Source organism: Anser anser (genome assembly GCF_964211835.1).
Source record: "Anser anser genome assembly, chromosome: 2".
Classification (NCBI taxonomy): Eukaryota; Metazoa; Chordata; class Aves; order Anseriformes; family Anatidae; genus Anser; species Anser anser.
The window spans coordinates 139,922,854-139,935,191 of NC_139721.1; the positions used below are offsets into that span (position 1 = coordinate 139,922,854).

A 12,338-nucleotide genomic window follows, 5' to 3' on the forward strand; every position below is an offset into this window, starting at 1 on the left:
AGGGGAAGGCAGCCAAACCTTTGTGCTGGCTGATAGCCAAGGGGCAAGTCAGTGCCTGCATGAAAAAAAAAAAGCAACCACGGCTTCACCTCAGCTGTAAATACACGGGCTGGGACTTTCCCGGCAACTTTGACGGGAAGTTCTTTCGCGCCGCACAGACAGGGCTTGCAACATCTCCTGATCTCTCCCACCCCCGTATGCTCACCCTGGCTTCCACTAGATAAATGCCAGTGAGGCTGTCAGGGTTTCTGCACTCTGCTCTGGGCAACAGGACCTCTCTGCAGCTCCTCAGGCCAGCTCTTGCTCCAGCACCAACAGCATCTCACCGGCTGGAAGGCACTGGTTTGCCTAGGGGGAGAGCAGAAGGTTGAGTGCACAGGTGAGTTTTAAAGAGATGATCTGCAAGTTTCTCTCACTTCTGCAGGTGGGATCAGGGAGCAAAATGTCTAGACTGGCATCCTAAGAAGTTTAGGCGGGCTTGAACTCAACTATCAGTGTACTGGTAAAATTTTACCTCAGCTTCTCCCTGCTAGACAAAAAAAAAAAAAAATAAAAAAAAAATCCAGGGCTTTGTGTTGACATTACACAACCTCACTAAGAGATGATGTAAGGAAGCACTGAGACATAGGGAAGGATTTGTGTCTGTAAAGTTAGGGCAACCAGAATTTTGCGTTAGCCAATTGGTATTCAGAGAGATTACATATCTGTCAAGTTTATTGAATCTTTCAGAGGTGTTTGCTAAAGTTAAGGAAGTAGAGAAAGCTTCTGTAAATAAGCTTTGGTCAGTGGGTTTTAAATGATGAATCTGAACAGAGGATTTTCTTTCCTATACCAGAGCTAAAATTCTGGTTTGAATTTTAGTAACAAGTGGAGGTACTCCAAGCACATTTGATTTACCCCAGATCATAAACTACCCGTAATAATAGTTGGAGCTAAGAGTTCTTTTCACTTCTGGATTCACATCTGGATTTCATGTTTTCTCTTCCTGTTCAAGCAGCATACTAATTTTAATCCTGTTTAATATTTTACAAGCAAGGGGCTTCAGTGCTGCAGAAAGAAATGGATTTTTCTTAAACATTGTCTTATGCCAGCACCACGTTATTAATTCAAAGAACATTTGCAGCTGTCAGAACTGTTAGTCAGCTTTGATATAAGAAAATTTCATATCCTCTCTAAATCTGCAAGCATAAACTGTCACTCACAGGATAGGCCTTTTTTTTTCAGATCGTTGAGGAGACTTTATAAAATGATGAAATTAGTGGAAGATGTAAATTCTTTTTTAGATGCGGCTTCCTGAAGCTCCTAGATTTGTTAATAGCAATGATTTTGACTAGCAAGAGGTTGGAATAGCAGAGGTAGTGCTGCAACTAAATACCAAAATATTCCAATAGTCATTGAAAAGTCAAACATCCCTGTACTTTACTCATCCATATTGGAATTTGTTTACACAAATTAAACATTTTTCATATTTGTACACTTTTAGGCAGGTGGCTTTTTAAAATTATTTCCCTTAGTTAAAGGCAGAAAGCATAACTGGATAAGCAGTCTATTTTGTATTACAAAATTAACAAAGTGTGTTGCCTATATTAGCGTTTTATTTCAGAGCAGAAGTTCACTTCAGAAGTGACTCTCCTGCCCTCCATACCACACCTTGTTTCACCTTGTGGGGCATCCTGGGGATGCTCTCAGATGCTCATGGGTGAAACAAAATAATCCCCCCACTAAGCAATTCAGCTCGCAGGGCCACACCACAGCTAGTTCAATGAAAACACAGGCAATATGCCTGGCATGGATGTGAGGGGCTCATCCATTCCTGTTGGGCCTCAAATCCATGCCTTTTGGGCCTCAAAAATACAGATAGCAGCTGAGGCCTTCAGGAAGGGTACTTCAAATCTGCATATTTTAAAGCCTCTCTCACTACTTCCCAGACTGCTTTTATTAAAACCTGTTTATTTGGTAACTTCAAGCTTTGAGCCAATTTCTCCCATTCTGTTCTCACTTACAGGGCTAGCAGAGAAGGCTAGCAACATTTTATATTTTGTATGTTCTGCAGTATACTTGATAGATGTTGGTGTTTTGACATCTGTTTTCTATTTGGGGTTTTATGTATATTAACTCTTTTATATTAACTTTTTATGTATATTAATTTTTTATGTATATTATTAGTTTTTGAAAGCTGTTTTTGGGGGAAGGTGGGGAGATATATTTGAATGTCACCTTTACACATACTTATTGCAGATCGAATGTTTACTTTTTTGGTCATGCATGCTCAAAAATAAAAAAGGGGTGTTTTTTCTCATTTTAGTTCACTTTTTAGACCCACCTACTCCCTTCTTTTTCAAAATTTCCCCATCATCTATTCCTCTTAGTGAGAGCACAGCCAACAAAACAGTAAGTTCAATTACTTGATGTTGTAGGTTGGGTGGTGAGAAATGGTTCAGAATAGAAATACACAAATTCATATTCCCAGCACTTTGTCTCTTCTCCCCCTCTGGGATCCCTTTCCCGTTGAGGCCTGTCAGCTTCCAGCAACAGGTCTTGGCCTGGTCGGAAACAAGCTTGGTAGACCAGGTCATGTAACATCATTTAGGTCTCCGGTTTTCCTCTTCTTCCTTTTCATTTTGGTTTTTGCTCGTTTCCCTGTGGGATATTTTTCCAGGCAGCCAACTACAGCTCTCCTAACTGCTGTGGCCTGGGCACTGTGCTGCGGCCGGGCTGTGGCAGGCCGTGGGCAGCAGCCGGGGTGAGCGCCGGTTGTGTCAGTGCTGCAGGGAAATGGGGCAGTGGGAACAGCTGCCAGCCAAAGTGTTAATTAAAGGGCTGATGAAGCTGCCTCCTAAACTCGTAGTGACTACTAAGCATAGCCCTGCAGACAGAATTGCAAAGGTGTCATTAAGCTGTTTTTTTACCATTGATATGACGCTCTTCTGGCCCTGAGGAAAGCACTGGTGGTGGGTTAGAGGCAGCCCCAGCACTGCTGGCAGGGATTCTCCTGGCTCAGCAAGGCATAAAACTCCTCTGGGAGATGCAGAGCCCATTACTTGCATTCGTATAGGTGAGACTAAGATTAAATCAGGAGTGAGCACTGTTCTCAGGTCTGGGTGAGTTACCTCAATGTGTCTTCCCCAGGTGGAGCAGCCTTACTAGGACAAATCTAAATGTGGAAAGAAGCCATTTCCATAAGTGGCATGATATCCTATAAAAATGAGAATATTAATAAATCTAATACTAATAAATCTCATTTGAATTCTACAACCTGAACCGGGCCAGAGCTTCGTATAACTTGGCACTTCAAAGGTGCTTAATTATAATAATCTGCTACAAACTGCTTGATCAATGGTGAAAACGGCTCAGCCATCCACCTCTGACAAGCTACAGTACCTGAGGACTGGGATGAAAGTCTTCCACTGCTGCCTGTCACCAATCCAGTAGCGATACCAACTATGTGAGTAGGCTTCTGTAGGCCTGCAGATAAACAAGCCTAAAGTGCTAAGAAATGTAGTGGAGAGGTTGATTGCCAAAGAGCAAAACACTTTCTGGCATCATTAGAGCACCAGGAGTCTTTGACAAAGGGTGTCTCTGGGGTGGTCCCATGCTACAAGGGGTGTGAGAGCAAGAAATATGTAAAAGAGGACATGAGTACTCCCAACAAGTGAGTAATTATGCAATAACCGTAACAGCATAAAATGGTAATACAATAAAGACAATGGGTTAATTTAGAAAACCCAGTTCCTCATTTTGTATTGCAATTCCTTGCAGGAGCTGCAAGAGAGGGTCACCCTGCGGGAGGGAATTATTTTGTCCAATTAGGCAATTACAAAAGCAGCATGACACTTTGTTTTGTACCTCCTGGCACACATTCAGCTCACTTTTACCCCAAATTATACTGAGTAGATCTCAGTGACTTCTGGCAGTGTTAGGATCGGTGTATTTTTGTTGATCTCAGAAGTGACTGCATAGATATTTAAGGGAAAAAAAAAATCATAAAAAGCACCTAGTGGATCTAAATTCTTTTGAACGCAAAATTTGTGGAAGATCTATACAAGGAGAGCAGAAGGTCAATACTTCCCCGATGTAGATATAAAAGAATTTTTTTTTTTCATGGATAGCTGGATTAGAAATTGTATTCAAACCTCTGGGTCACCAACCTGCAGCACTATCAAGTGCAGTCGTAGAGGCTTTTTAACAGAAATGAACTCTTTAACAGTTGCTATGTTGTACTATTCTTGCTGTAATACACAATTAGAAAAGCGTTTACTTAAGGAATTATTTGTTTAAATAAGTCATTGTAAAATTAAGACTGAAGGGTTTTGAGCCAAATTCCCTATCAGCCTAAAAATAAGTTATTTCCTCTGGCCTGGCCTTTGCTTTTCTTTATTTTCTGTTTGCAAAGTGAAGGACTTGTGGTATCTAAGTGACCTCTTTGTTACCTCTTCTTTCCTCTTCAACTATGTTTAATAAGAATGCATAAACTTTTCATTTGCCTGCACTCCATATTGTGTCCCAAATAGCAACCTTTGCCTTCACTGCAATTGCACAGATAGGGCCTGGTGCTACTTAACTGCATATTAAATGGTCTTGGTGTGCAGAACCGAAAGCATAACTTCTGCCTTGACCCCACATATTTCATAGGGATAGGAACAAGAGATACCCAGAGACCCTGAGTGAGACCCAGGATCACATAGATGACAGAAACCAAGGTGACCTCTCTGAAGACAGAAGCCTGCTTAACAGGCTGAGATCCCAGGTAAGGTTTGCTGTGCCCCTGTGCAGCAGACTGTGGCACAGGGTAACTCTGTCCCGTGCTGTACTGCAAGCAATTATGTGGCAGTGCTGCACTCCCAGATCAGTAGCTGACATGCAGTACTCTGGCAGAGAGGTTGCAATGCCTGGGTGAGGAGCAGAGGCAATGACCCACATCTTTGCAAATTCTTCCCCACTTGCCAGGACAGGGAATTAGCAGCTCAGCCATGTGCAAAACCTGAGATGAACTCAAACGGAACTTCGGTAAAAAAAGAAAAAGAAAAAAAAGGAAAAAAAAATTAGATCATTTCATTTCTCAGTAGAGGACACTGCCATCAACGGCTGTGCAAATTTTTGACAAATATCACTCCTGTTGGTTTTTTTATTTACTTATTTTCAAAGCATATTTTTAAGTTCAGGCTTCTCAGCAATTAATTTTCAAAGGCTGTTGTTTAAGGTTGTTGTTTAAAGACTCCTAAAATCATTGCCTCAGTAAGAAGAGGAATTTCTGTGTTGGGAAAGAACTATTTTTTTTAAAAAATCTTGATAATTTTTCCTTACTGAAAAATGCAACAGCATATAAAACTGTCATTTTTGTATGTGTGAGGAACATCATTTCTTTCTTTCTGAAAATATCAGTGTTCATTTTTCCTTAAGGCAGGCATGTCTCTGCAGATGCCACTTGACTGCAGCCAAGTAAGACAAAAAAAAAATCAAGTCCATGTAAAAGAAAGAAAGGAAACTAAAAAAGCAAGTAAATACACTTAATTTCTTCATATCAAGTGAGTAAGAGTGCTGATGAAGCTATCCACTGTTAAATGGAGTATCTTTAAACACTTTTTTATAACAGCATTTTAGTGTATGGGCTTATGTAAGCAAGAATGCAGATTAATGAACTTTCTGTAAGAAAATCTGCTTGGCCCCATTCCAGACACGCTGCAAATCTACATATATTTGTTTTGGCAAGAAAACTTAACATTCATGCCACTTTTTCTTCAATCTTTCATCGTACACTCCCTCCTGCTCCTCAGACTTCTAAGAGTACAAGACAGCCAAGACCGTCACCACAGAGGCCTTTGTGCTGCAGCAGCCACCTCTCTTGATTTTATCACAGGTATTGCGGAGCAATTGGGCTTATGCCAATCCAATCCAAAAGCAAGTTAAATGAAAATCAACAATTCCATTAGTGTAACTGGGAAGACTATAGGGTTTATCACGTATTCGTAGAGCTCATAAGAAGTATACGGTTCGAACTCTTACATTTTTAGCGTGGTCAGTTGCTTGGTGTATCCTACTGATGGACTGCTAGTAAAAGCTTTCCAAAGAACCTACCCCTGCTTAGTCCTCTGTGCCTTTCGACAGACCACAGTGACATAGGATCACAGCTGAAAAGGGAGTGTGTGTCTGTTAGGAAGTTGGTTGTTTTAGCCTGATTTCTGTAGGAAGTCAGATTACTCTGATTTCTCTGATCATGCTGCGGGATATGAGTGTATGTATGTTTATATGTGTCCCTCAATCACTTTTTTCCTGATGATTTCAAACAAATATACCAGGAGAAGAGGACTCTGTTTTCCTTATGTGTCATGAAAAAGACAGCTGAAGACCCCACAGAAGAGTCCTGAAAAATGAAAGACTATGCTGTGACTATATACACTGAAAGACCTGAAAATCCACGAGAAGAAATGTCACAGGAGTGATCTCCTGCGATTGGAAACAGCTTCAATCAGTGCTTGTAATCAGCCAAGAAACACAAATCCATAGGAAGCCGGGCTTCATTATTTCTAGTGTTACTTCTCTGTGAGACAGAACTATTTGTTAATGTCTCTGTCTATTTAGCAGACAAAAGATGCTCAGAAGAATAGCTTCACTGTGAGGGAAGACAGCTTCCGAGGACACAGCAGGGATCCAGAAGGTGCTTATCATGTGCGGTGGGTCTGAAAATACGTCTTTCCAGGTCTCAGGACATCTCCTGGGCATTACAGCTGGGATAAATCCAGTGCCCCTGCCCTGCACTGCAGGCAGGTCTGCCTCTCCTTGCCCTCTCTCACCTTCAGGTGTTTTATGAAATCTTTTCTTTCTCCTTGCAGTTGGATTAAAGCTTAATACCTATACCCCTCAAAACAGTACAATGGCCCTAAAAAGGCTGAGGAAATTACTCAGGTTATAGCCGGGTCTTATGTGTTTATGGGAGCAGTTGGTGGTGGTGAAATTTCCAGCTCTCTCAGTACTTTGCTATGATTTAGACAACATTAAGCACATCTGTTTAGGCCTATACTTCATCTGTTTGAAGAGCCTCCAGGCAGCTTTAGTGTTCTCCTGATAAAAAGTGAAGATGTGGGAAATGCAATGTCCTCTGTAGGAGGATTTATTGTCTCAAACAATTATTTTTTATCAGCTTTGTCAAAACTTGGAGCTCGGGACTTTCTGCTGCGAAGAACAGCAGATATTCATTTGCTTGAAAGAAAAATCATGAATAATTTTCTGTGATATGTTTGTTAGGAGTGATTCTGCTATTTTCTTTATGTCTTTAAGTACTGGCTTAATCACAGGAGAGTAGTTTAGCCACATGTCTTTCAGTTTCAGGTGTTATCAAACAGCAGAACATGCAGTTTATAATTTAGGGCAGATTTGGTTCTACAACTGTCAGCTTATAAGAAGCAATATTTGTTATAGAGTGCATTCCCTCTCTGTGGGAGTAGTAACATGAAATTTTAAGTAAATGAAATTGCCTCAGAGTAGTGTACATGTCTTTCCAAGGAGAGTTTTTAAATCACATTTCATTTGTTTTCCAAGTTACACCAGAATTACTGGATATTACGCATGTGTGAAATACTTCAGAAAGATATGTCCAAAGCTGTGATACTACTTATGCAAGAAAGAAGTATTAATCATTCTCTTTTTTTCTGCCATATTTAATAGGTCAATCTATTTAATTTTAGTGTATTAGGGCACTTTTGATCATAGATGACTCAGGTCTTAAGCTTTTGAGACAAGGCAGGATTCTCATTTACCAGAAAAAGACAAATGGGAATTACTTCTACTTGTTAGTACATGCAATAAACAGCTAAGACAATAATGAGAATTAACTCCATTCCTGGGAGAAATTGTTTAACTGTGGAGAACTTGGCAGCACTGGAAAGAAAGGACCTAAAAATTACCCACCAAAAATTGTAATTCCAAAGAGAAAAAAGTGCTCATTTACTTATTTGGTTGAAGTTCACCGTGCCCATCTATAAGTAAACAAGGATTTGAAGGAAACAGTGAAAAAGACTTGATACAAAAAATGGCCAATTCTGCTACCTTTGATACTCTTTGTTGTAGGCATTTTCCTTCATCACCACCAGCATGAGTACGTGCTCTTAGCATGGTGTGAACATGCTGTGGTTAGTGCTAATGCAGCCTGCCGTTGTTTGAGAAGAAGGTACATTTATCAGTGCTAGGGAAGGATCAGGTGTACCTGGAGGCATCAGGGAAGCAAACCTGATTGAACCTGTTTAGTCTGCTCAAGGAGGTCTGCAGAGCAGGTCTGCAGGGCACAGGACAACTACAAAGGGTTTATTTTAACCGGTTCTGTCATAAATGCAATTAGCCGACTCAAGATCAGCTCACAGTTGCACATCAAGATTAAGATGTGTAATCGCGTCAAGTCTGATGGTGTGCTGGGTCTTCTCTCCGTACTGCTGGTGCAAATCTGTTTTCAAAGTGTTTTGGGGGAGACAATCTCTGAATCTCTTGGTGAAATGAGTTTCAACACACTCAGCCTCACCTGTGTGGTTCAAAATATCTAAGTAAGTTCTTGAAACCGTGTAGTGAACTCAATGTTTTCAAGTTCCTCATCATCAGGGAAATAGAGAGATTTGGCTGAAAAAGACCTTTAGCAAAGGCCTGAGGACTTAAATACGTGGATGCTGTGTGAGAAATTCAACTGATCTTTGCACTAATGAGACACATAGAAAAAAAAAAAAAAAAGAAAACAGAAACAGACAAATCCTCACTGTTAAAAGAACAGTGAAGTCAAGACAAGATGTAAGAAGTCAGGCCAGCAGCTTAAAACAAGTTCTACAGGAGGGCAATGTGTGAATCCAAGCTCTTTATCCCAGACGTCCTGGTTTCACAACTGGATAAGAAGAGTTAAACACCAAAGGTTAGGAAACCCAAGGGAAGAATTAACTTGTTTTTGCAGCAGAATACTGTTGGAGTTCAGCTGTTCGATAAAGAAGCTGTGAAAGCTTCTAATAAGCTCCAAAGTGTCTCCCAATAGTTACAGGGAAAAAAAAAAAAAAAAAAAAGAGGAAAAAAAAGACTGGAGAAAGAAGCTTTTTCTAGAAAAGTGAACCTTGAAAACAGAATCATCACACTGATACTCTAGTACATGAGTCACTGGACTATGTTATCATGGATACTGTTATCATGACTCATGTATAACTGTATATGAATGCATACAGATGAATCTACCCCCAGCATATTATATAATTAGGTAGATGTGTTACATCAAGACCTTTATTTGCCTCCAAAATTTTGTACTAGAACAACAGGCAAGCTGCTCCAGAGAGGCCATTCTCAAGACTGCTACTATAAATTATTTGTGTAGTGTAACAGAGTCCCTGCTGTTATTTACAAGGAAACAGCAGTCAAAATATTTAATTTACATAGAAAGAAAACCTTTGATTCTTCACTTTTTAAAGTTACACTCCCATAATATTTGTTTCGTATATAAGCTTCATGACCACCTTCAGGGCTGTTTTTTACAATGAGCTTAGAAAGAAAAGCAAACATTAAAAAAAAAAAAAAAGATAAATGGATCAGTGTTGTACATCTTGAGACTAGATCCTCTGGTGGACAACACCATAACCTTCCTCCATCACAGCTGTGCTGGTCATTAACTTTCTTCTTACTCTACTTATTAACCTTTCTTTTGTACAGCAATGGATCAAACTCCTGGCAATACTTTGGCCATTTATCCTCATAGTCTTTATATCCCACTTGATTATCTAAACTTTTGCCCTGAATCAAAAGATAAAAGAATATAGGCCTAGTAAAAGACTTTGGAAAATTATAGAGGGGAAAATAAAGAGGTTCTGTCACAGCTGAGAGATACAATGGGCCACTAGACAAGATCAATTGCTCAAAAACAGACTTGTTCACCTAACAGAATAATAAGTAGATAATACTAATTCAGAAGGTGGGCAGGTGATGTTCCATGAGAAGTAGAATCTGAGAGGGAAAATGAGGTCTGAACGTTTGACACCTGCCTAAAGATACTGCATTAAAAGCAGAGACAAATGTTTGCAATGCAGAGGAAGGATTACAGGAAGACAGCCACATAGCTGAAGCTGTGAGCTCTTCAGAAACTTAAAACACAAACACACACACACAAAAAAAAAAAAAAGCATACAGAAATCAGTATCTATGTACAAACATAGAACTACTGATAAGTTGATAAGATTTGAAAAAACAGCACAAAATGAGAAGTAATTAGAAAGGTACTAGGTGTTAGAACACTAAAATTATAAGCTGTCAAAGGAAAATCAAGGAAAGGATTTATCCAACTGAGAACAAGCTATTAACTAATGACTCCAGGAAAGCCAACTCTGCAATGCCTCTTTTGCTCTACACCAGCAGTAAAGAGATGGGAATTCAAGAGATGAGGGGAAAAAAAAAAAAAAAAAGATTAGACCATGTTTAGGTGAGGTAAATGGTTTGCGATCGGTGAGGCTGATGGAATTCACCTTAAATTGTTCCAGGAATAACTGAAGCATTTCCACAGCCATTAATAACTATCCTTAAGACCTGCATGGAAGAGGTAAAGTTTTGAAAGACAGGAAAGGCAAGAATAACTGCTATCCTGAGAAGTAAGAAGAAAGAGGAGGTGCAGAATTATGGCCCAATCCATTTAAGTACAATTCTCAAACAAATAGAGAAAGCAAATAGAAGGTAAGAAAGAAATGGTTTTTAGGCACATGGATTAATGGAGAAGAAATCATTCCAAACCCACCCACCCACCTTTTATAACAGGATAACAGGTATTGTGAATCACAAAGGCTATACAGCTTGATGTGATTGAAGCTTTTAGTATGGTAAATGTAAGAGAACATTTTCATAAGCATACTAGGGAAATGCAGCCTTGACTAAACTAATATAAGGTAAGGTTCTGCAGAACTAGCGAAAGCAACGTTTTCAGTCTTTCAGTTAATCATCTTCAAAATGGAAGCCTACATTTGCTGCAGTTATACGGGGGGTCTCTCCTGGATAAAGTCCTGTTCTGGAATTTCATTAAATAGCACAGATGTTGGAATAGACAGTATGCTTATTAAAGCTGACAATCTGACAAAGTTGAAAAGGCCTGCAAGCACATGAGAGGATAGGCTTAGAAATCAAAATGATCCTGAAAAATTGAAGCTACAGTCTGAAAAAAATATGGTGCTGTCTGACAGGGCCAGGTGTACAATACAGCACTGAGTCAGGAAAAAAAAAAAAAAATATATATATATATATATACACAAATTGAGGATGAGCAATTGGCTTGGGAGCAGCCCTGCATTAAAGGGTTGGATGTTACAGGATGCGTTACATTAGTATTTCAGTTCTGATCAGAAGTGCACTGTTGAAGAAAATCATTAATTTTCAAGCTTTGTTTTACACCACGGAGAGTTCCTGGAGTATAGGAAATACGATTCCTTTCCACAAAAACTGAACCAGAAGATATGCTTTAGGTGCATCCCAATGTGCTGCAGCTGCCGATGGGTATTCAGGATGCAGTGATGGACCAAAGCTGGTCCAAGGTGGAAGTCTGTGACATATAGACAGAGCAAACATCAGGTGCTCAGCACTAGCTGTTTCACCACGTCTTGCTTCCTCTTGCCACACGCTACTCGCTGAAGCACACATAGCTATCACCAGCTGACTGTGAATCAGCCATGTCTCGTGAATAAGACAAATGTGACAGTGGGACAATGTGTTGTCTGGGAGGCAAGCGAAGCAATCCTTTCCAACTGGTGAGATCCCAGCAAGAGTACTGCATTCAGTTTCAGCACTGTACTTTTAATTACCAGTCGGAGCAGTTTAGCCCAGGGAGATCAGAAGAAAGCCGGGAGAAAGATCACCACTCTCAGAAGCATGAGGTGCAGGGAAGGATCTGGGGTTGTTTTATCTCAAGAAGAACAGGGTGAAATGGTAACAGCTTTTGTGTCCAACAAAGGCTGCTGCAAAGAGGAGAGGAATAAATTGACACCTCCGTCGACTGTGGAGGAGGCAATATAGATTGCACATAGGAAGATCTGCCGAGTAGTACGGCCGGTGAGACAGCAAAAAGCAACAGAGACTGGCAGAGCCACAACATGGGAAGGTTTTACAAACAGGTTAGACAAGCATCCATCAGACTTGGTTTAAACATAGTTTATGCTGCCTTAGGGAGGGAGATGGGCTAGATAATCTCTTGAAATCACTCCCAGAGATATTTGTTTTGCTTCTTTTTTAAATGTAAATAGTAAAATTTCTCTTTCCTGCTCCTTTCATCTTGTCACTCTACCTTTTGAATCATTCCACTGCTCTTCTGTCTGCCATTTCGTGTTACATCTGTCTGATCTTTCCATTCT

At 40.1% G+C, this 12,338-nt stretch overlaps 1 protein-coding gene across 4 annotated transcripts in view; it reads left to right on the forward strand.

Moving 5' to 3' along the window:
* Positions 1-12,338, forward strand: part of STEAP4 (STEAP4 metalloreductase) — a 22,081-nt gene continuing 9,743 nt past the window's right edge. Inside the window, exons 1-2 of one of the 4 annotated variants that reach the window (XM_083827330.1) lie at positions 1-379; positions 4,633-4,747. The gene's annotated coding sequence lies outside the window, so the exon portion shown is untranslated. Of the gene's footprint in view, positions 380-4,632; positions 4,748-6,579; positions 6,656-12,338 lie in introns of all 4 variants that reach the window. The other 3 variants (XM_083827328.1, XM_083827329.1, XM_083827331.1) reach the window with 3 other exon arrangements.